Source organism: Rosa chinensis, chromosome 4 (genome assembly GCF_002994745.2).
Source record: "Rosa chinensis cultivar Old Blush chromosome 4, RchiOBHm-V2, whole genome shotgun sequence".
Classification (NCBI taxonomy): Eukaryota; Viridiplantae; Streptophyta; class Magnoliopsida; order Rosales; family Rosaceae; genus Rosa; species Rosa chinensis.
In genome coordinates, this window is record NC_037091.1 from 62899098 (window position 1) to 62923267 (window position 24170).

At 39.5% G+C, this 24170-nt stretch overlaps 1 pseudogene; it reads right to left on the reverse strand.

Annotated features, from left to right (window-relative positions):
- Positions 1-968: 968 nt before the first annotated feature.
- Positions 969-8496, reverse strand: LOC112199738 (annotated as a pseudogene).
- Between the last annotated feature and the right edge of the window lie 15674 nt (positions 8497-24170).

The following is a 24170-nucleotide window of genomic DNA, read 5'->3' on the forward strand; positions in this document are numbered from 1 at the left end:
GAAGAGACAGAGACGAACAACTTGGTTGGAGGAAGAATTTTGATCTGAGGTCCCTATCAAGACATTTTGCGGCTTGCAAGCAGGCTAATTTGCACAGGAACGAGTGTCCTGCTGTGCTGCAGGGGCAGTAGGCGGCACACGGGTGCGTAAGGACTACATGGGCAGTGTGCAGCGCAGGGGCGCGCAGGTGGGCAGCAGCGGCTAGTCTAGCACGGGCTAGGTGCAACGGTGAAAAGGTGATGTTGATGAATTTTCTGGTTTTGGATTTTTGATCTCAAGGTTAGGGCTCGTGCTGATAACGTGTTTAAGGTATTCAAGAGAGATTGATGAGAGAATTGTATTTCATTATTGAGAATAGGAGCCCTATATATAGGGATTACAAAGTACATGTTCTAATGTTACAAGGAAATCTAATCCGAATAGAACTAGGAATTCTAGAACATTCTCTCATAATACTACTCCTAGTTTGATAAGACACACTAAGTCGATTTTCTTTAATTTGAGTGGAGCAAACAGTAACGCAAGTGGCTACAAACTATCAGGAGCAGCAAACTCTTCAGTAACGAAGATCTTCATGAACAAACTATTGCTCAGTTGAATGATTCTTCAGCGAACTGACCTAAGCGAACTCTGCTGGAGTTGTCCTAGTTGGACCAGAAAAGTATTAATTCCAACACGATTTTTTTATTGGCAATTACTACATTGATATCAGAGGGGCGATTTCTAGGTTTAATGATATGCCCCAAACGTACTCGGTAATTGCATGTGCAACGAAACTTGGACTAAAAGTTGAAGTTGCTGAATAGTCAGTTTTATTTATTTTTTCCTTTCTTAGAAACCATGGGGATAGTAGTTCACATTTTTAAGAGTTCTCTTCGAAGAGATGTTTCACTCATCACGCAGAAAGGAAACAGTTTAGTACTGAATCGATTACCAGGGACAGTGAATTTCCATCGCAGAATACACAATCGACACTCATCATTTATCCATTGTATAAAACATCCAAATAAAATTTGCAACTATCCTCAAGAACTCTTGTAAGAAGCCAGAGAAGGGTAAATATTAAATGCTTATTTCTATGGCTGGGCCGCTGGGCCTGTCTATCTACTCTGGAAGTTGAGAAATTTGATGGAGAAGGCAAAGATACTGAACAAAAGGACGTTGAAGCCCAGAAGCACAGCTACTGAAACTCCAATCATCCCAGGGCCATAGCCAAGGCTGACTTCCAAGTATTCTTTCAAGGTGCCCTTAAACGCAGGTCCGACAAGAATGGTCTCCACATCACCAAGTTGGGAAGTGATAATACCTCTGAGTGTCCATGCAACTGGGGAGATGTAGTAAAACCAAAGCCACCATACCGGGATGTTCTGAAATGATATTTACACAAGAAGCAAGAGTTAGTTGGTCAATGAACAAAGGTTTTAAGTGTTGGACAAACTGAATCCCAAATTCTTAAGCTGTGATAAAACGTTCTAAGATCTATGTATTAAGAATTTAAGATAGTATAGCAGGAAATATCATTTTATGGAAGAAGGAAATGTTACTAACTGGTTTGGGGACGAGGAAACCAGAGAATAGATTCCACAATGAGTAAAATGCAGCAGAGATGGCAGCTGCCAGGGGTTGAGAAGCTGTGACAGAAACAGCCGCCATGCCGAAAAGAGTGAAATATACGAAAGTGAGGAACATGATCAGAATATAGAGCAAGAATTTTGCTGCAACAAAGAAAGAAATAGTGAGGATGATACCAAGGTTAACAAAGAGATCAATTCCAATGGAAAAATTAGAAAACTTACTGATTGTCCTTTCAAAATTTATCATGAAGTATGTGATCACCCCGTATACTATTGTCTGCACAGCAATGTATGGGATCTCTTTAAGGCCCTGCATGGCAATCGAAGGCAAAGAAGATACATAATATTAGGTGGGGTTCAAAAACTGGGGTTTTACTTGCTTTCCAGAAATACAATTTGCTAATTAATCTTAATTCTCAGTGGTGTAAAGGGACTTACCTGGGCCGCTGCATAAGCCAAAGAAGAATACATTCCAGCTGCTTTCTCTCGATAAAATACCGTCCTCTCAATCGAAACAATCGGCTGAACTGAAGAAGCGTTATTGACCCCAAGAAACAAACAAGCAGAATAAAGAGCTCCCATAACCATCATCAATGATTGAAGCGAGTCCCTTTTTGTACCGACATCCCAAAATGCCGAGCCCAGTATCAATGCAGCAAGGATAGTAAAGATTAACCTCATCGCATTATATTGTGGACTTCTCCAATACACGAGATTCTGTTTCCATAAGCAGTTCCTAAGTTGAGCCAATGTGTTCTGTGAATATGTGGAAGCAAACTTTAATGGTTTTGAGTCGGTTGGAGGAGTACTCAACTGCTTGATGGACTCTTCCACCTCCCTGAAGCAAGAATGTGAAGATGGTTATACAAGAAATAGCATAAGGTGATACTTGTAAGAACCAATTGCAGCTAGTAAGAATAGAGAACGAAGTAGACAGAAGCAGCAGAGGTGTTGCTCACTGTAGATTATACCACAACATCAAACTAAGGTACCTGTACTGCTCTGAATTCCTGTATATGGTAGCGAAGTCTTCTCCGATTCTCTGTTTACAAGACGGTGTGGTTACCTCCAGCATCCAGGTTGCTGGATTGTACCCGCTTGGAATCGGAGTGATTCCATTAATCTCCTGCAGAACAAAACGGTAATGAGGACAAACTCTCAAAGAAACACTATATATTATTCCAATTTGATATAGCAGTGAATCCATTAGATTGTGTACCAAGTAACAAATGAAAATTTTACCTGAAAGTAGTTTATCATTGTCTGGGAGTGCTGGCCTAGCTTTCCTCCATATATAACTTGCCCCCCTCGTTTCATAAGAAGAAGCTGTGTATGAAACCAATCAGAAATTCAGATGAACATCATATTTGAAAGTGGACAGAACATCATATTTAAAACTGTAAGATAATAATCTATCGTACCTCGTCAAATGACTCAAAAATGTCGATACTTGGTTGGTGTATAGTGCAGACCACCGTTCTTCCTGTATCAACAGTATTACGAACAGTCCTCATCACAATGGCTGCTGCCCTTGCGTCCAGTCCAGATGTGGGTTCATCCATAAAGATAATTGAAGGGTTCGCAACAAGCTCAACAGCGATTGTTAAGCGTTTTCTTTGCTCTGTTGATAAGCCTGAACTGCCTGGCACACCAACCAAAACATGCCTTAGAGTATCAAGCTCTACTAGTTCCATTACTTCTTCGACAAACACCTGCAATGTTAACATAGTAAGGTTATGTGAAAAATAAATTGCAACAATGAGGGGAAGCAAAACGAATATCAATATCATAAGTTGTATGCAGCAACTCACGAGTCTTGTCTCTGTGCTGACTTCCTTTGGAAGGCGAAGAGCAGAAGAAAACCATAGACTCTCCTCAACTGTAACTTGAGGAGAATGTATGTCATTTTGCTCAACATATCCTGCTACTCTAGCAAAAGTACGTTGCTCTCTCGGGTAATCAGATATCTTAATATCTCCTTCTATGTATCCACCAGTTTTCCTACCAGCAAGGACGTCCATCAAAGTGGTCTTTCCAGCTCCACTAGACCCAACTAAAGCTGTAAGAATACCTGGTGAGAATACTCCGCTCACCTTCGACAAGAGTTGCAACTTCGATTCTGGTATACCTTGTGACTTCATCTCCTAAAAACATTAAAGATGCCAGTTTGCATTATCTGTAATGTATAGGACATAAACTTGAAGGGCTACAAACTAGGTCTCATCAGCTAAAAGAAAATAAAGCTGAAAGGATACGCACCTTTGGATTGTGAACAGAGTAGGTAACATTGTGGAAAGTCATTGTTAATGGCTGAAATGGTAAGATCATTCCCTTTACTGGGCTGTTACCTCCAGCTGATTTTGGGCTAGACACGGTCTTATTTTTACCCCCTGCATAATCAGAGTATTGTAGTTATTACAAGTCAACTGAATCTCCTAAATATCTAAATATATTAATACATGAGGTAGATGGTGGAGTTGCGACTGACCATCTGCAGCAGGACTCCCTTCTGTGTCATCAAGTGGAAGCACTGTCTGGTACTTCCTTAGTGCTGTGAAGAACATGTGATGAACAACATTCTTAGAGATGATATACAAATAAAACATGAACAGAAAACAATATATTTTTTTGATTTATAAACTGAATGCATTAACTGGACTACTGGAGATACAAACATACAAATTTCTTTCAAACTTACGATTTAGGTACGTCAAGGCCAGAGTCACTGTGCAATTGAAAAGCAATGCATAAGCTAACAGACTACCAACTCCAATCCAATACCAATAATCACCATTTGGTAAGTTGTGTTCTTGGAGGACATTTTGCCCAATTGTTCTGTTTGTTAAAGGAGCTATCTGCAAAGGTCCCAAAGCATTAAATAATGGATTCATATCTCATGAATATCATTTTGATAATTTGATTCCAAATTGACATAAGCATACCTTGATCCACCTTACAGCAGTAAATTCATTGACAGAAAGAGCGCGTTGTCCATATGATAGTGGTGATAGCCAAAAGGCCCATTGCCACCATGGCTTAATGCTATCTGAAAAAGAAAAGGCAGGCTGGTCAGTTACTAAAACATATAACAAGGCAAATTACTAATAATAACCAATCTCCTAACCATGCAAAATATTTTTGTACCTTTGGGAATAACGAATCCACCCAACAAAAATATAACAAGTAATGCAGCTGATCCAAATGCATTGGCAATGACCATATCTCTTGCAAGAGATGCCAATGTCCGGAAGAGACCCAAAGCCATTTGGTGCACAGAAAATAGCAAAAACATGAAACGGAAAAATTTCCCAGCACCAGGGGCAAAACCAACTGTGTAGTATACGACACAAGACCATACGACAGCTTCAATAATAGAGTAAGGTATGCGCAGAAGTAAATTAACACCAGACCATGCCCACGCAGGATGAAAGTAATTATCCCTTTGCTTGTAAAAGACTGGGAGCTGAGATATCATAAGAGGTAGCTCGGAATGCCCATTGAACATCATGTGCACTAACCCAAAGAACAAGCAAGAAAGAGAAAGGCTGCCATTATTTCATCTGTGGGGTGTAATTTCCATCTAGGAAATGTTGTGCATGTCACAAATCCAACAAATGCAACCTGCAACAAGTATGGCATACAGATTAAAATATGAAAAAGAATTATACTATTAAAAATGAAAATAAAATTTGAGTGACAGATTAAATTAAGCATATACCTGGCAGGTCCTAAATGTGTAAAGAAACCTATGCCTGCTGATCAACAGCAGTTCTCGTGAAAAGCATGCTTTACAAAGCTCCCATTTTGAGGTTGCATATTTAGTTTTTGGCAAAGCCGAAGGAAGACAGCTAGATTTATGATATGGAGCAGAGAGAGTGTCATCCACAGACCTTCCAAACCTGGACTCCTTAAAGGCTTCTGCAATTTCTGAAACAGAAAGGTATGTGTATGGTTTCGAACAATCAGCCCAGTACTGAGCTTGATCCTTTTTAGACGTTACCTGGCAATAAATGAAAAACAGGTTAGCTAACTGTACCTTGAGGGAAACATATTTAAACAAAGTTATTTATATAGATCAATAAGGCTAGGCTTACTAGTTTTGTTCCTCCAATATGTTCACTATTAGTATTTTAATAGTAACAAATAAATGAGGTTTGATGTACCTCTTGAAGAAAATCCGCAATACCCTTTCGTGGGGGTAGTTTGAATCCTAATGACTCGAAGAACTCCAACACTTCTGCTCAAGGGCCTTGATAAACCACGTGACCTTCGGATAGGAGCACTAGATCATCAAACAATTCAAATGTCTCAGGTGCAGGTTGAAGCAGAGCCATTAGTACTGTAGCTTCCATCTGATGAACAAAATTCCCAATACATTTTACAATTTGGTATGTAGTAGAACTATCCAGTCCAGTAGATATTTCATCCATAAACAGGGCTTTTCTTGGTCCAACTGTCATTTCACCTGTAGTAACCCTTTTCCTCTGTCCCCCAGAAACCCCTCTTATCATGTTGTTTCCGACGATTGTACCTGAACAGAACATAATCTGTTGAAATTTTACCAACAGATGATGCCTTCATAAAGGCAGCAATATGTGGATCCGGCCTTATTTGTCTTTCCTGCTCCAGTCTGACCAGCTGTTTCAAGCACGCTGCAAAACCTTCGCTTGTACCTTGAACTCTAGCTGCAAAGTCCAAGGTTTCTCTTACGGTGAGTTCTGCAATGTGATTATCTGTTTGGCTTATGTAAGCAGATGTTCTTTGAACGCAGAACTCATCAAGCTTATGGCCATTATATGTGATGGTACCACTATTCTGAAGACAAAAATACCAAAATGTAAATAAAATATCATTGTTAATTGGACCCAGTGGTAACTGGTAAGTATAAAATATATTTGTGAACTCAAAGTCAACTAGACTAAGCCTCCTTTAACTTCAAAGTCAATTTATGTGATGTGAAAAGAGAGAGATTTATTGAAAGTAGTCCATCACAATTTTTGTTACTTTCATCTGCAAATTCTTAAGAAGCTTTATGAGGAGTGCCCTATCTTGTCGATCATAATACCAACTGATAATTAATAAGGATTTGCATCACTATATATAGTCTACCCTGCGACAATAAGAATTTACATTGTTATTCTTATTCTAGCTTGTCGTATTGTGATTGATTTTTACTAACCTAAAGAAACATGCATTCAGTCCTGAAATCATTGATGACAAATTGAGAAAGGGTGCCTAGCTAGTGGACCGGAAAAAGACTCAATAGCTGTGAATTGGGAACACACACACGCTCAAAAATGATATCTATGCTTGTGAACGATATTCATCAGCTACTAACCCTTAAGTTGCAGTCTAGTTTTCCTGCAAGAGTCATGAGCAAAGTGGATTTGCCAGAACTTGGGGGTCCTAAAAGCAAAGTCATCCTACGACAGGAAAAGAGAATAAACATTAAAATCAAAGGGACCACTATGCTGATATTATGGTGAATTTCTTTAACGTAGCAGTGACAGCACCAACTCATTAGATGGTTGCTATCAGTAAGTTATGCAGTTGAAGAGTAAAAGTAACAGGGTTAATTACTGTTGCACCAAATACTATCCATATTTGCTAATTAACTATATCTATCAATGCATGATCTCAATAAATAAAATGGGCCTCTGCTTTTTTAATTTCCAATGACTCCATTTCCTTTCATATATGCAGGTCAAGTAACTATTACGGAAGACCACATTTCAATAATGGAAGCACTTCCACTGAGCTGAAATAAAATGAACACCTAATGATATCATTACCTTCCGGGTTTGATAAGGCCGCTGATGTTGTTCAAAATCGTTAAAGACCGTCGCTTGGGTTTAACAATCCTGAAACTAGTTAAAATACCCTGCGTCACATATATCATATAATCAGGCATTTTTTAGATAAAACTAATAAACCTTTTAAGTAGCTGGTTAAGATTGATTCAGGAAACTACCTCTATACCATCACGAATATAGTTGATGAGAGTAGGCAAAGCTCTTGATCCTGTTTGAACGTCTGCCATAGAAGGAAATTAAAAAAAATACACAGAATAAGTAAAGCATAGAAAGAACCAAAGAAGAACAATAAAAGATTGATCAAAATGCATCATTGTATAATAAAAACACTGATAATAATGTCAAATTATGATCCTGCATTACACTAGTCACTGAACTTACTTAATTAGTAAATTTGATAATATTTCGTGAAAAATTAATCAGGACTTCGTTTTATTGGACACCCAGAAACTGAAGGATCCTAATTTACTCTATGGCATTTCCGTGAAAAAAGATGGATCAGACTTCACTTATTGTAATCCAAAAATGCTATATATTAATTTCAATTTATGATAAGCAATTATTGCTCAATCACAACTAGTTAACACTACTCACTGAATCTGGTTTCTGAGTTATTATTCCCGAGAAAAATATGCGTGATACGAAAATTTTTTCGAAAAAATAAAATAAAATTCTGTAGGTGATTCTAGACCGTCGATTCCATAGTAGACATACGAAGAGGTTTCCAATCTGTACGGCCCATGCGTGCAGCTTCATTTTTACCAAATTCAAAGAACGTTCCGTAAATAAATCAAGGAACAAAATACGTACATAAAATAAAAAAAGAAACAAAATGCTGTTTATTGCTAGGGATATGTAAGAACTCGGAAGATTCGAGGTACTGTAGTTAAACCATTGCTGGCAAAATCAAAACGAAAATCAAGCTCGTCATCAAAAACCGAGAGAGAGAGAGAGGGGTGGGGGGAGTCGGTAACGTAGGCGTACCTGTCGAGGCGTTCTTTTATTCCGGCGAGGAGGTGCTGGTTGTCCTGATCGTCAGTGGCGAGGGCTTTCTTGAGGACGAGCTCGCGGTTGAGGTTCCGGACGTCGATGGTCTGCGACGCCGCCATTGATACAGAACGAACTCGCTCCCCTCTCTCTGTGATTTTGAGTGTGTGTGTGTGTACTAGCATATGGAGTACGAGAGAATCGCAGTATGGGAGAACCGTGAGGCAAAATATCTCATATTTATAGAATAAGTAGACCGGATGACGTGGTGGATGACGTCCTAAACGGACAGGATTTTGCTTTGGTTCTGATCCGTGGTTATTTTACATATTTGGATTGAAAATTTGATCTAGTAATGGTCCGAATCCTTTAAGCTATCTATTTAACGGATCAAACATGAATTTAGGTTGATCTGATCTATTAATGATTCAGTCCGTTTTTAAGCATTGGTGATCCGTTGATGATCCGATCAAATTTTTAACAAAAACAGGTTTTTATTTATTTATTCTAGTTGATAATTTTTATTTTATTTTGAGATAAACCTAGCTAATAAGTTTTGGCGTATTTTAAAAGAATCTTATGTGCCGAATTAAATATGTGATTAGGAAATTGGGTGTATAATAAAATTTCCCTAATTATAAACATATAAGAAATGTTCCATGATGTGAATTGGGTGTGAATTAGGATATATATATATATATATATATATATATATATATATAGACACACACACTTGGGTTAAAATCTTCTCTTGATTTTAATGTGCGTCATGACTTTCCTATGACTATAGGGAATCAATTTGTCTAAAATTTGACCTTTTTGAGCCTTATGCTCCGAACATTCAATTCATTATTCTTAAAATCATCAAAAATGTGAAAAAAATGGTATTGTTTAATAACACTTCTGAAGAAGTCACAGAATCAGAGATTTTTTCTTTGGCTTTAATGGTTACACTAGTCATGTCGCATTTCCTTTTACATAGTCACAACTCACAAGGCTTCTCTGGAGATCTCCAAGATCTCAATCCCGACCAAAAAACGTAGTTACGAGATTTACGTGACAAATGAAAATTTTAATTTGGAAATAGTGAAATTGACAACTTAAGTATAAATATATACACAATATATATATATATATATATATATATATGAAGGAGAAAATAAGATATAATCGCCAATAATGCACATTGTGTTCAAGGAAAACCTAATTTGTGTTTAGCCCAAACTCTAGGTTACTTGACCTAGTGGTAATAGGATTTAATTAGAAGGATCTAGAATCCTAATCAATGTAGAATTACTTTCCTTGTATGATTGAGATTCTATGCATTGTAATCCTCTATATAAAGAGGCCCCTATTATCAATGAGAACACACAGCAAATTCCTCTCAAATTCAGTTTCTCTAAAACACATTGATAGTTGTAATGATATGTATGTGGACATAAATCAAATTTGCGTCTATAAACTCATTTACCGTTCTAATTTCAAACTATATTGATTGAAAGTACACTCATCAAACATTTTAATATTCTTATATGTAATTAATATACATATTCTATATGTCTATGTTCCATAGATATCATGCTACGAAAGAAATGAAACTCACAACACATTACAAGTATGTAATATGGAAAAAAAAAAGCTACATAGGTATATCATCACCATTCACCAATGATGCACATCAGCACATGGAAGGTGAGTGGTTGGTTAATGATCATCAATAATGCACGATGTTCATTCTTAATATGGTAAAATGTCTGTTGAAAAATGTTATATGTGTAAAAGTAAAATGACAATTGAAATGGTCCTACTCATTTCATTTCATAGTCCCTTTATATAGGGATAAAATTACAACGGAAATATCGATTACATTAATGATACTAAATGCTGATTGATTAGTAATTGCGCTGATTGACGGTAATCACTGATTCCTTAATTCCCTCTCCGTTAGTTGCTTTGACGAAAGCACACAATATGTTTTTCCTTTAACACTCCCCTTGTGCCAAGTCAAAGACGAAATGGTGCATAAGTTGTTGCCTCACTAAAAACCTTGCCAAGTAACAATAAAAACCCTGTGGGACAAAAAATATACCTTGGTCGAAGGAAAAGAGCACAACCCACCTTTTACATTTGAGGATGACATGTGTGTGTTAGACTCCCCCTAACGTCTACACCTCCCCCTGATCTTTACATTAATCAAGGGAGCTTGGAAAGTCTTCGTATTCCTATGCTTTTCACATGTTTCTCAAATGTGGCCTTAGGCAGTGATTTGGTGAACAAATCTGCCATATTCTCCTCAGACCTTACTTGATTCACTTGAATCTTGAGGAGAGCATGTAGTTGCTGATTGTAGGAAAACTTTGGCGATATTAGGAAAACTTTGGCGATATGTGTTTTGTATTATCACCTTTGATATATCCTAGCTTCATCTGTTCGATGCAAGCTGCATTATCTTCATAAATGCAAGTAGACTTTTCAGTGGTAGAATTCAAACCACTAGTCCCTCGAATATGTGTGATGAGAGCTCTTAACCATACACACTCACAAACCGCCTCATGTAGAGCAATGATCTCTGAGTGGTTCGAGGAGGTAGGCACAAGGGTTTGCTTGGTTGATCTCCAAGATATCGCCATGTTCCCAAAGGTACATAACCAATTTAGGAATGACCTTTATGTGGGTCAGAGAGGTACCCAGCATCAGCAAAACCAACCAAAAGGTCATTTGGCGTTTCGGTGTAGTGAGTGACACTTTCGCCATCAACATTTCCATTAGGGATTGCAGTTCCATCTGCGGTCCCTCTTGTCTCTCTGTAGGGAAAGAATAGTCACAAGTCAAAGGTTCCTTTTAGGTATCGAAAATGTTCTTGATACCATTCCAGTGACGCTGTGTTGTCGCTGAGCTAAATCTAGCTAACAAGTTCAGTAAGAATGCAATGTCTGGTCGAGTACATTGGGCTAAGTACAATAATGCGCCTATTGCACTTAGTTAGGGAATTTCAGTTCCCAACACCTCTTCGTCATCTTTCTTTGGACGAAATGGATATTTCTTCGCATCCAACCTTCGACCGATCATGGGAGTGCTAGCAGGATGTGCTTTGTCCATGTTAAATTGCCTGACTTTTGGACATACGTAGACTGGTGGATTAGTATTCCACAAACTCGGTGTTCTAGTTCAAGGCCTAGATAGAATCGAGTTTTCCCAAGATCCTTCATCTCAAATTCGGATTTCAAGTAGCTCGTGATTTCTCTTATTTCATCAAGAGTACCTATTATGTTTATATCATTGACATATACTGCTACAATTGCAAATTCGGAACTTATTTTCTTTATGAATATGCAGGGGCATAATTTATCGTTCTTATATCCCTTCCTAATCAAGTAGTCACTTAGACGAGTATACCACATCCGCCCGGATTGTTTTAATCCTTAAAGTGAGCGTTTCAACTTAATTGCAAACGCACTCCGTGGTTTAGAGTCACTTGATTTGGGTAATGTAAAGCGATCAGGCACTTTCATATATATATATATATATATCTGTGAATCTAGATCCCCATAGAGATATGCAGTAACCACATCCATGAGCTGCATTTCCAGTCCTTCAGAAATTACTAAGCTAACTAAGTAGCAGAACGTTATAACGTCCATTACAAGAGAGTATGTCTCCTCATAGTCAATTCCAGGGCGTTGTAAGAAACCTTGCGCCATAAGGCGAGCCTTGTATCTCAGGACTTCATTATTCTCATTACGCTTTCTGACAAAGACCCATTTATGTCCTACAGGCTTTACAATTGGTGGGGTTAACACTACTGGACCAAATACCTGTCTCTTTGTCAGAGAATCTAATTTTGCCATTGATTCTTTCCATTTAGGCCAATCTGCTCTTTGTTGACATTTTGCAACAGAGCGTGGTTCGATATCATCGTGCTCTATGATTCCTTGAGCAACAGTATATGCAAATATATCATCAATGTGTATGGAAGATCTTTCTATCAACTCATAGGCACTTTCATAATCCTTTGAGATTTCTTTGTTCTCTGGAATCATTTTAAACATCGGAGCATTCTCCAGTATTGATTCATGGACATAACTATAATCAGAGACAATCTCATGAGAGAGATTCTGTACATTGATAATTGGTTTGTGCCTTACTCACCCTCTTCTTCCTTGGGTGAGTGTCAATCGAACCAAGTGGCCTCCCCCTCTTCCTTGGGGAGCAACAACCTTAACCACACCTCTATTAAGTGCGGTTGCAGTGCCTCTATCTGCGGCACCGTGCCCCTTGTTGGGGACTTCTATCCTTGCAGGCACATTTGCAGCTTGGATGTGTGATCTCATCACTTTTGCGATATCAGTAAACGTATTAGGCATCGAATCTGCTACGTTCTGAAGATCGATTATTCTTTTCACTTCCATTTCACTTTGTGAAGTGCGGGGATCAAAATGAGACAGAGTCGGGACAAACCACGAGAATTCCTGTTGTTCCCTTGGAAAATCATTTTTCCTATCTCCCCCTAACGACGGGAAGACTGTCTCATCAAAGTGACAATCCGCAAATCTAGCGGTAAAGAGATCGCCTGTCAAGGGTTTCCAAATAGCGGATAATTTTCGGGGATTTGTATCCAACATAAATACCTAATCGTCTCTGAGTACCCATTTTGGTGCGCTGTGGGGGCGCAATAGACACATATACTGCGTAACCAAATATGCGTAAGTATGAAATGTCAGACTCATATCCAGTTACCAATTGGTACGTAGAAAATGGTTGGCTAGCAGTGGATCTGAAACGTGTAAGTAAAGTTGCATGCAATATTGCATAACCCCAGGCAGATATAGGCAGGTTGGTGTGCATAACCAATGCTCTAGCCACCAACTGTAGCCTTTTGATAGTGGCTTCTGCGAGACCGTTTTGTGTATGCACATGGGGTACAAGATGCTCTACATCTATCCCAATAAGCATGCAATATTCATCAAATGTTTTTGATGTAAACTCTCCAGTATTATCAAGCCTTATAGACTTGATAGGGTGATCAGGGTGGTGAGCCCTTAAATTTATAATCTGTGCTAGGAGTTTTACAGCATTTCTTGTGGACAATAAAGCGACATGTGACCAGTGTGTCGACGCATCCACCAGAACCATAAAGTACTTGAATGGTCCGCATTCTGGATGGATAGGTCCACAGATATGTCCTTGTATCCTTTGTAAGAATGGAATGTTTTATGTTATATCTTTAGCATATGGAGGTCTCGATCCTATTTTTTCTAAAGAGAAGGCTTTGCAAAACGAGTGATGTGCCTTTGAGATAGTCAACGAGGCATAATGGGAGGGTGGTAGTGCTTCTGGTACTTCAGAAGGCAATGACTGCATTTGAGCAATACTAGAACCGAGACCTTGCAGTGTGATGGATTTTTGTCCCATTTTATGTTTCACTCGAAAGAAGGGATGTCCATATGAGTTTTTTAAAATACGGATCATCATGGCACGACTGGGGTGCCTTAGGTGGTCATGCCAAAGCATGTATGAGCCAGTGTCCCACATTTCATTATGGATGACAATCTAGGATTCAATGATCCGAATCGTAGTGAGGTACAGTCCACTAGATTGACTCATAAGTTTCTCTAAAATGCGTTTCCTTCCACATTCATTAGAGGTAATATAAAAGTATTCAGTTCCATTCTCTAAAATGTTTTCACAGTGTGTTTTTACTGAAATATCGATTACATTTATAATACTAAATGTTGATTGATCCGTAATTGCGTTGATTGATGGTAATCACTGATTCCTTGATTCCCTCTCCGTCAGTTGCTTTGACGAAGACACACAATATATTTTTCCTTTAACAATATACGTTAAATTGAGGTACGTTCTGTTGGAGAGAAAAGATCCCACATTGGAAAAGTGACAAATAAAATATAACTTATAAGTGGGTGGATCTCACCCAATTGTACCGAGGCCTTTTGTGATTAAAACCCAACATCTATCGGGTGGTTAAGTTGGGACAATATCGGTACAATGGTGGGTCATGGGCCACGCTTGTCGCTGTTTAACATGGTATCAGAGCGGGTCTCTCTCCAATTGCCTCTCCAATTGTCATGAGCCCGAATTTGGGTTCCTTATATTGCCATCGGAAAATTCCGATTGGATTATTGCCGAGTGTCCGTTATGGGCCTTGGATTGTTATATGATTGGTCAAGTCTCTAATGTGGGACTTGTGACCCGATTTCCAATGTGAAATTGGGTTTGTCAATTAATTCCACGTGCATACCTAGAGCTAGGTTGCACGTGAGGGGGCGTGTTGGAGAGGAAAGATCCCACATTGGAAAAGTGACAAATAAAATATAACTTATAAGTGGGTGGATCTCACCCAATTGTACCGAGGCATTTTGTGATTAAAACCCAACCCCTATTGGGTGGTTAAGTTGGGATAATATCGGTACAATGATGGGTCACGGGCCACGCTTGTCGCTGTTTAACACGTTCTTGAGCATATCAATACATGAATCTTTTTTTAACAAACTCTATTTCAACATCTATATGCATGGTTCCTGATGTAGGAAAAAATAAAAAAGCTGGTATTAGTTCTCAATTTAGCTAGCTTCTCCAATATAGCTAGCTAGTTGTTAAACATCGTTTTCTCATTTCATTGAGTCTGGTTTTAAAGTGGGACTCGGTCATTATGTATGGGTCAAACTAAATGTACCCAACAAATTTCTAAGTGAACCCAGCAGTTTATTAATTAAAAATATTTGTCTAAATATTCCCACTCTTCACTATAGACAGTCACTGATGGCAACTCACCCTTCGTTCTCGAACTACGATTTTGCTGATTTGTGTTTGTCCCCTGCTTTGTGATATCGTCTTGCATCTATGGATTTAATTGTTGGCTTTCGGAATATTAAATTTTATTAATCAATACTAGAATGTAAAAACATTTCACAAGACATCAAGCCTAATATTCAGTTTGGAGACGACGATATAGAGCATCTCCTTTTAGCAATTATTTGCAAGTATATAACCACAATCCTCTATATAATATACCTAGAAATTATCATATGAAAATCATTCGTTACTCAATCTCTCATGTTGTCTCACTTAATTGAAGGCTGAAAAGAAATTAGTACTTGAATATTCAATCTGGGTAGTATTCAGAGAAAGAAGGTAGCAGCTGCTGGTGATGGTCACCAGCGAGTTGTGGCCATGAGGAAAGAGTTTACGTCGATATAAATATATTTTAATATATTAAGTTAGGGTAAAATTGGAAAGTATCATATAAAAAGTCTAGGGCTGGGTATTCTTAGAAATTTGCTGGGTTCAAATAGAAACACCCTTATGTATTGGTTCAACACTTTGACTTTGTTGAAAGCTCGATTGATCTTCTATATATATGCAGTCCATAATTTGGCCTTTTATATGTGAGGATGTTATTTTGAATAATCTCAACATTCACATAACAGCTGGGAAAATACAGTGGTCAAAATATTTCACAGTTCATCAATGATCGATTTTATATGAGACCATTACCAAAAGGTGAATCATAAGTTAATAACAGTATGTACGTACATTATTATTAGGTTATATATTGTCACAAATTTTGACTCGTCACTTTTCCTCCATCTTTTTCATGCATATATATATATATATATATATATATATATATATTTTTTTTTGCAATGGAAGGATTTTTATTCAACAAGAAACAACATTACATGCGAAGGACCCAAACCGGGCCCAAAGTAAAAGAATAAACAAACGAAAACAAACAGGCCCAAACAGCCCAGCAAGTTTCAACCACAATGCAGATCGACTAGGAGAGAGAGGATGCAGTGACGTCGCCGCCACCAGCCAAACCCAAGGGTGACACAGAAACGTCACCAGATCGGCTGGTGAAAACTTGGAGACCAATTGAAACAATCCCATACAAGAAAAGCAGCACAGAATCCATCGAAATATCTCCATAACCCAAATCTCTAAACCATACAAAACAGCCTCCGAAACAACAAAGGAACCAACAAAGAAAAAAAAAATAAACGATCCGCAGAGGGATCAAAGGGACAAACGACCAAAGACCATGCAGAACCTTGTTGCACTACCGTATTCATCGGATTTACGCGCGATAACGGGACAACCCCGTTTAAAGAGACGATCCAAACAACACTGACGTCGGAGCTCCGGAGGACCAACGAGCTATCAGTGAAGTGGAGTCTGAAAGGTGAAGAGGATGTGCATCTTGTCTATGAAGAATAAGAGATTTGAGAAATTGAGGAAAAGGAAGGAAAAAGAGAAGAGGGAATTGATGGAAAGGACATGAGAAGGAAGAGGGATGGTAGGGATGGGAGGATGAAGAAAAAAGAAGAACAGAGGGTTTATAGGGATGGGTAATCTAGAATTGAAAAATTAGGAAAGGTTGGGAAAAGGGATTTGGGGATGAAAGGAAAACAAAGGCAGAAGGAAAATCATACCGGCCACCGCCGTGGCAGAGAGCTACCACAAGAAGGGTAGGGAAAAAGCCTCACGAAGAGGGAAGGTATCTCCCCTGACTTTCAAGCCAAAGATCCAGATCTGGCAAGAAAGGGAGGAGGAGGGGGAAAGCTGTGTCGGCTGGGTTTTTTTAGAGAGAAGGTAGAGTTTATTTTTCCCTTTTTCATGCATATATTGTACCCCCTAGGAACCAATCCCGTCAACCTGCAAAAAAAAAAAAAAAAAAAAAAAAAAAACTAAACAACTAGTCAGCGAGGAAGGAGATTTTCTCTCACCCTGGTTTCCTCCCTCAAAACTCTAGCACGCCAACTTTGCCGCTCTCCCCTACCAGACCAGATCGATCACTTTTCTTCCTCATTCATGGCTTCCATTGACACTGTCACTGCTAGCTTCGCTACCTCCTTGGCTCTTGCTGAGAGTGGTAAAGCCCCGGACCTTGGAAAGATGGGTGGAGGCCCTGTGCGCAAATCCTCCCAATCTTTTCTCCTTGGAAACCCTCTTACTCGCAAACCTGTGGACACTGCTGCTGTTGAGTCACAAATTACTGATGCAATTGTGCCCCATAATTATGAAAATTGATTTGTCTTCCATGTTATTCTACCCTTTTTAATCCATTTCCTTTTATTTGTAGGAAACGCATTGAGAATAAAATGACTATTTGAGGCTTGAAATGTGGAGATTTGAAGCTAGGGGAAAAAGACATGGAGATTGGAAGAAAATTGCAAATCGACTTTTCCGGCACTAAAACCACCATCTCCACCTCTAAAACCTCCATTTTCCTCCACTACAACCTCTATTTCCTCCATTACTCAACACCACAACTCATCTTAGAGATCCCAAATTTCACTATTCTTACCAATATCAAGAGCTTGGAGCAAGGAGAAGGAGGTGACTACCACCACATCATGTCCTTGGAGACCCATCTCTACCACCTCTTCCGGCATCATCAATAGTCCCCCTTTACTCTCTATCTCTTTATGTATTTGATGTTTAATAGAATGTTGAAGCTTGTGTATCTAACTATGTGTGAGTAGTGAACTAGTTGGGGCTAGGATTGAAAGCCCTAGCCAAAGTTGCTTGTATTGATGCTTTTGTTTATAAATTGATGCAAATTCATGTTGTCATTCTCACATGCTAAGTCAATAGTTGAATGCATTACTTAGACCTAATCAATTTGAGTTATGTGTTTGCCATGACATGAAGTTTTTCCTAGAGATTGATTACCTTTAGGCAAGAAGGGAGCATGAAAGCACACCATGTGTGCATGTGAGGGTAGTGAGCTAAAATCACCTAGAGATAGGATTGGTTTGCTTGCTTAGTTACCTAAACTCTAAGCTTTATGCATTTAGGGGCAAAGGATTGAGACCTATCCGGTAATTGAATTTGTCTCTAGATAGTTAGCTCTAGACTTATCCGGTTAAAGTTAATAAAATGAAAGGGGTTTAAGCCTTAGTAGTCCTATCCGGATGCTAAGAGGGTAGTTGGACAATTAGCTTTGCATCATTCATATTCAATTGCTTTAATGCTTGCAAGGGAGGCAAAAGGTGAAACCCGATGCCCTAACTCCCATCCATTTGATAACAACTTGTTTTGTTTAGCTTAGTCTATATTACTTGCTTTCATCGTTTCAATTTGAATAGAAACCAATCTCAAAATCAAAATCAAATCTCTGCACACCATCTTGCATATACTCACCATGAACTTTGGTTCACATGTGAGCCTTTGTTTGTGATTGTACATTTGCATATTCTTCTAGTTTTTCCTTAGGTTTTCCCTAGCTAGGAAAGGATTTACCAATCCTCATGGGTTCGACATCTTTACTTAATCCCCTATTCTATAACTTGTACCTCTTGCACTTGAGGGTGGCTTTAATGCTAACAGCTGCCTTCAAATCTCACTTCCTCCGAACATGGATGGTGAAAAGGGACTTTAGGGTACAAGAAAGGGAGGATAATCTTTTCTTGTTCTCTTTTGAATCAATCTGAGACCAGAATAAGGTTCTTAGAGGAGGAGTTTGGTGTTTTGATAGTGCTCCGGTCTGTCTGAAGGAGTACGATGGAGTCCTACCTATTGCTGAGGTTTCGATGAAACATGTTCGTATCTGGGTTAGGGTTTTGGGCATCCTACCGCTGTATGGGGAACCTGATAATTTTACTCTCATTGGGAACCTTTTGGGAGGTTTTCTGGATTATGACAAGAAAGAATTCCAGAAAGGAGTTATTCGCATCTTTTTCTTGCATGATATCTCCAAACCCATTCTATTTGAATGTAGAATTTTCTTGGTGGAAGGAATTTAGCCTATTTTGAAATTTCAGTTTGAACACCTCAAGGGTAGATGCTCTCAATGTGGCCTGATTACTCATTCTAGGGCCAAGTGTGAGGACCCTAATGTGACAATCTCTACTCCTAGGATTTTGCACTTCGGCTGCCCCTCTTGCTGGTGGTTCTTTCTCTTTCTAGACTAAAGCTAGTAGTGATTTACCTTTATCTTCTCCTGCTTTAACAAAGAAAAAGAAGCCTGTCATTCAAAGAAGGGAGGGATCAGTTTCAAGGTTGGATTCTTCTGCTGGTACCATGCAAAGTATGGCTGATGAGGAGACACTACAGCCAAAGACGAATATGGATGAGGTGGTAGTCTCGGGATCGGCCTCCATGAAGGGTGTTCCGAAATCCATTCCTCCTACTGAAGCTGTGCAGATGGAATCTAAGCTTTACAAGAAGAGAAGCAGGAATGGAGGTCGTACCCCCTCCCCAAAGAAGTTTAAAACTATCCTTGGGGGTAAGCTTCTTAATCTTCAAGTAGATGCTTTCGGTTTGATGGAAACTGACAATGAGAGTGAGCAAGGCATCCTGAAGAAGAAAGTTGGCAGGCCTCTGGGGAGTAAGAATAAGAATCCTCGTCCTCAGAAGATGGTGAGTAGGACTCCTTTGTGTCTTACTTACCCTACTATTGAAACTGTTCAGGAGATTATCCCTATAGAGAAAGGCAAAGGTAAGCTCTAGGCTTCCTTTCTTCGGTACCTAGCAGTTGAAGCTTCAAGTCTATTGCTATTTAAGTTTAGTTGCTCTAATTGTACATCAATTGAGGTCTTTAGTCGATTAGGGTTACTCTAGCAAGGATTTAGGTAGTGTTGGATTTGCCTTCATTGGCTAGGTAAAAAATTGTGCTTATTTTGTTCAAAAGTGAGGGTTACCTTTCATGTGTTTGGTAGCTTAGACCATCTAGGTTTATTTGGTATAAGACAGCAGATGATGTGCGTGCTTTTTGTCAATTGATAAATTAATGAAATTATCTCTTTCTCTAAAAAAAAAGGGGTTTTATCCATTTACCCCATTTCTAGGGATTTTTTTCCCACTTACCCCATTAAATTTTTTTAATTCTCTCTTACCCAATACACTCTAAGGGAGTCTTCCCTAATACCTCATGAAGATTTTTTTTTTTTTTAAAAAATTTTTTTTAATACCATTTTACCCCTCACCCCTTTGTTACTTAGAGAGAGATAGAGAAAATGGAAGAGAGAGAAACCATAGGAGACTTCGCCGGAGCCCGTCACCGGCCGCCGGAATCCGGTCACCGGTCGCCGAAATCCGGGCAACTTTTGCTGGAATCTGATCACCGGTCGCCGAATTCCGGTCACCGGCTGCCGCCCATCGGAATTTGCTGAAAATCTTACCGGAAAGTTTTTTTTGCCCCCAATAGACATCTATTGCCCCCCAATAGACGTCTATTGCCCCAATAGTCTATTGCCTCCTAATAGACGTCTATTACCCCCCAATAGACGACTATCAGCCATGTATTGCCCCCCAATAGACGACTATCAGCCATGTATTGCCCCCCAGTAGACGTTTATTGCCCCCCAATAGACGTTTAGATTACCGAAATGATAATTAATCTTCCTAAAACTGCACAAATAAAACTTTGATTAAAGAAAAAAACGAGGAGATTACATCAATTCAAAATGTCTATTGGCCCCCAATAGACGTCTATTGCCCTCCAATAAACCTTTAACAGACCTCTATTGCCCCCCAATAGCCCTTTTATACCATACATGTTCCATATTATTCAATTGCCAAAAGAAAGAAGAGAAGCCAAATTGGAGTATTTATGTATTTTGCCAAAAAAATTCCCTAGATATGAAAAAACTATACCCAAAACTGGACATGCAATAAACAAAAACTTATCACAAAAAAGAAATTATCTAATTTTCTTGCTAATGAAGAAAGACAAAAGAAGAATGAATAAAAAAATATTTTAAAAAAAAAAACAGACAAAAGAAGAATAAATAATAGCACCCGTGTCCCATACCTAACATTTAATCACCATTCTCCCACAGGTAGTGGCTACGTCCTACCTCTCTTTTCATTATCCATTCCTTCTCTCTTTAAGCTTTTTTCCTCTTTCTTCTGCTCCATTCTTCCATTACACTATCTTTATATTCCCTAGCCCTGCTGCAAACCTCTAAGACAAACTCAATTATGCAAAAATGGTGAATGAGACATGGATCGTTCCCTTTTTCGGTCAAGGCCATCTATTTTTTGTAATGGAGATCTGCAAGCACTACTCTTCCAAACTCTCCTCCTCCATACCCTCATGTCTCCGCCAATACCCACTCCTCGAAATCGCTGAAATTTCTGAAGCACCACCGTCGGATTCGTCGTCTCTTCCATTGGAGCCATGTTCTGCATTCCCGGCGCCGACAGCCCAGACCAAATCGGCGACTTATCGCCGACAGCACTGACCACCAGTGCTCTTCGACCTAAAATTTCCAATCCTATTGGTAATCGGTGACCGGAACGGTAAGGGCGACTTGCTCGACGGCGAAATGTTTCTCGCCGGAATTGAAAGAGATCAAAGAGGGGAGGGTGGGAGGGAGGGAGAGAGAGAGAGTCTGGTTTTATGAACAATTGGTAATTTTATAATTCTTTAAAGGTTAAAAGTGACATTTCGCAACTAAATGGGTTAGTGGGAATGAAAATTTGTTGCTGGGGTGAGTGGGCTAATATTATGTTATTTTTGTGCTTTGGGTCAAGACCCCTAAAAAAAAATCCCGTCAACCTGAAAAGAGCGAGTAGAGCATGAAATGACAAAGAACATAAATGCTTAACCTAACCTAAATCCTAGTGTTTAGGTTAATGATCGTGTTAAGGAAAGGAGATCCTGCATGGAACTGTTTGGAATATCGTTTTCTTACTGGGAGGCGGAGTTCATGTTGGAAATCGTTTTCCCAGAATCTTACTGGAAAATGTTGGTGCAGTGCACATAGGTGTTGGTGCAGTGCACATATGTTTTGTTGCCGTTTGGAGATCTCTGTATACTTTTGGGTGATGTGTAGTGGTTCAGAATTTGTCAATGATGTTTGTCTCTGCTTGCTGAAACAAGAAAGATGCATTAATACATACTCAATTCCTTACTTAGAAACCAACGAGGTAACATTTTCTGGTTTTCTGTAAGACATGATTAAAGTGAGATTTATTATATACACAAGCTCTTTCCTATCTTTGTTTGCCAGAAGAGGAAACTTGAGTGGTCCAAATATATACAGATGGTTAACCTAACCTAAATCCACCATAGGTATAGCCATAAATAAATTGATATGCCAGCAGCATTGTTTATACCACTATTTGCTCCTTTGCCGAATTGCTGGCTATCTATTTTGCCTCAAGGTGTCCATGAGAAGTTGAAGCTCTATTTTTTATATTCTTTTTGTCCTCTTTTGATCTAAGAACGTTGATCTACATTCAATTAGCAAAGATTTTACAACTCTTATGTTGTACGTGTTGCAATCCTTACTCATAACTTTCTTTGTTCTTCAAAAAATAACTAAAGATTAATCCTGCACGACGTGGTGGGTATGTTATATGTTTAAATCTACCCTTGAGGTGTTCAAACTGAGGTGTTATCGGATCAGGTTGGGTTGAATTTTGTTGTTAGTAAGCGGATTCGGGTTTATGTCGTTCCGCTCTAAATCTGATTTATTTAAATATCTAGTGAGGTAGTTGTTGTAAATTGAAACAGCGATATGTAATCTAAGCAGTCGATATGCAGGACCTACAGCGGGTAATTTCTTGACTGTCCATTGATGCTAACCTTCCTGTTAACAGTCAATGTCGACCATGAAAGGAGATTCTAATGGTAAAATTGATTGGATGAGTAAATATCATCCTGGATTTATTTATCTAATGGTATCTTGATGAAACTTTGGGCTGCTTGTTGTCCATAGTGCCGCAATAAATGAGGGAGATTGTTTGTTATTGACTTACTCTAATAGAGTGACATGGACATAAATTTCGAGAGGGTTGGTCGTGCGGACATGAGCGCATTGCTCGTCGGTGCGAAGATAATCGTTGATCTGACCCACAGTGCCGTCGATTATGATGAGATATTAACTTATTGAGGCTTTAGTATTGTCTTCAGTGAAGGAGATCGAACAAGAATGAGCATATGTCATTTACAAGATCGAAGGTGAGGTGTGGAAACTCTGCAGCTATAAGACGAGGTAACAAGTCACTTTAAAATAAAGCGTTTAAGAGTACAGGAAAAAACTTCTCTCTCAAACCCTAGGCGGCGCATCTGATCGTCCAGCAAGAGTGGCTGCCTGGTCCGACGGCTCGCCCTCGCGGCGGCGTCGTCGGACGGGCTAGAAAGGACCATGTGTCCGGTGGTGTTTGGCCCGGTCTGAGAGAAGGTTGCGGGAGAGCGATGCTGCTGTCCAGAGCGCTTGGAGGAATTAACGGGGATGGGCAGCGACGGGTTAATGGCTGGATGTTGGGGCCGGTGTCGTCTTGCCTTAGGGAGGAACGTGGAAGGCATGGTAGGTGTTTTGAGGAGGTGTTGCAGGATCGGAGATCGCCTGATGGTGGTGACCGGGCAGTGGCATCGCTGCAAATCACTGGGCTTAGATCGGATCGGTTAGACCCGATCCAATTTGGGTGGTTTGGGGCTCATCTGGGGACAGACGACGAGGCTAGCAGGCGGCAGGTTGGTGATGGTGTCGCCGCTGGTGGTGGTGAGACAGTTTGGGAAGCGCGAGTTGGATGGCGCCGTCGTGATCTCTGCACCCGGATTCTCAGAGTTGGGTCTGATGGGTTTTGGGTCTGGGCCTTGACCCTTATGTTGGTTTGGGCTTTGACTTTTGACCCAGTTTATTTTGCTGTTATGTTTTATTATTCTTTACTTTTAGTACGACGTGGCGTTATGCCGGTAATAAGTCCCTACCACTTTTGGGTAGGGCGACGTGGGCTCTGTCCCGGACTGCACACCTTGTCTGCTCTGGTTAGGAGGCGAGTTCCTTGCTTTGTCAAATGGTCGCAGCCTCCCAGTGGC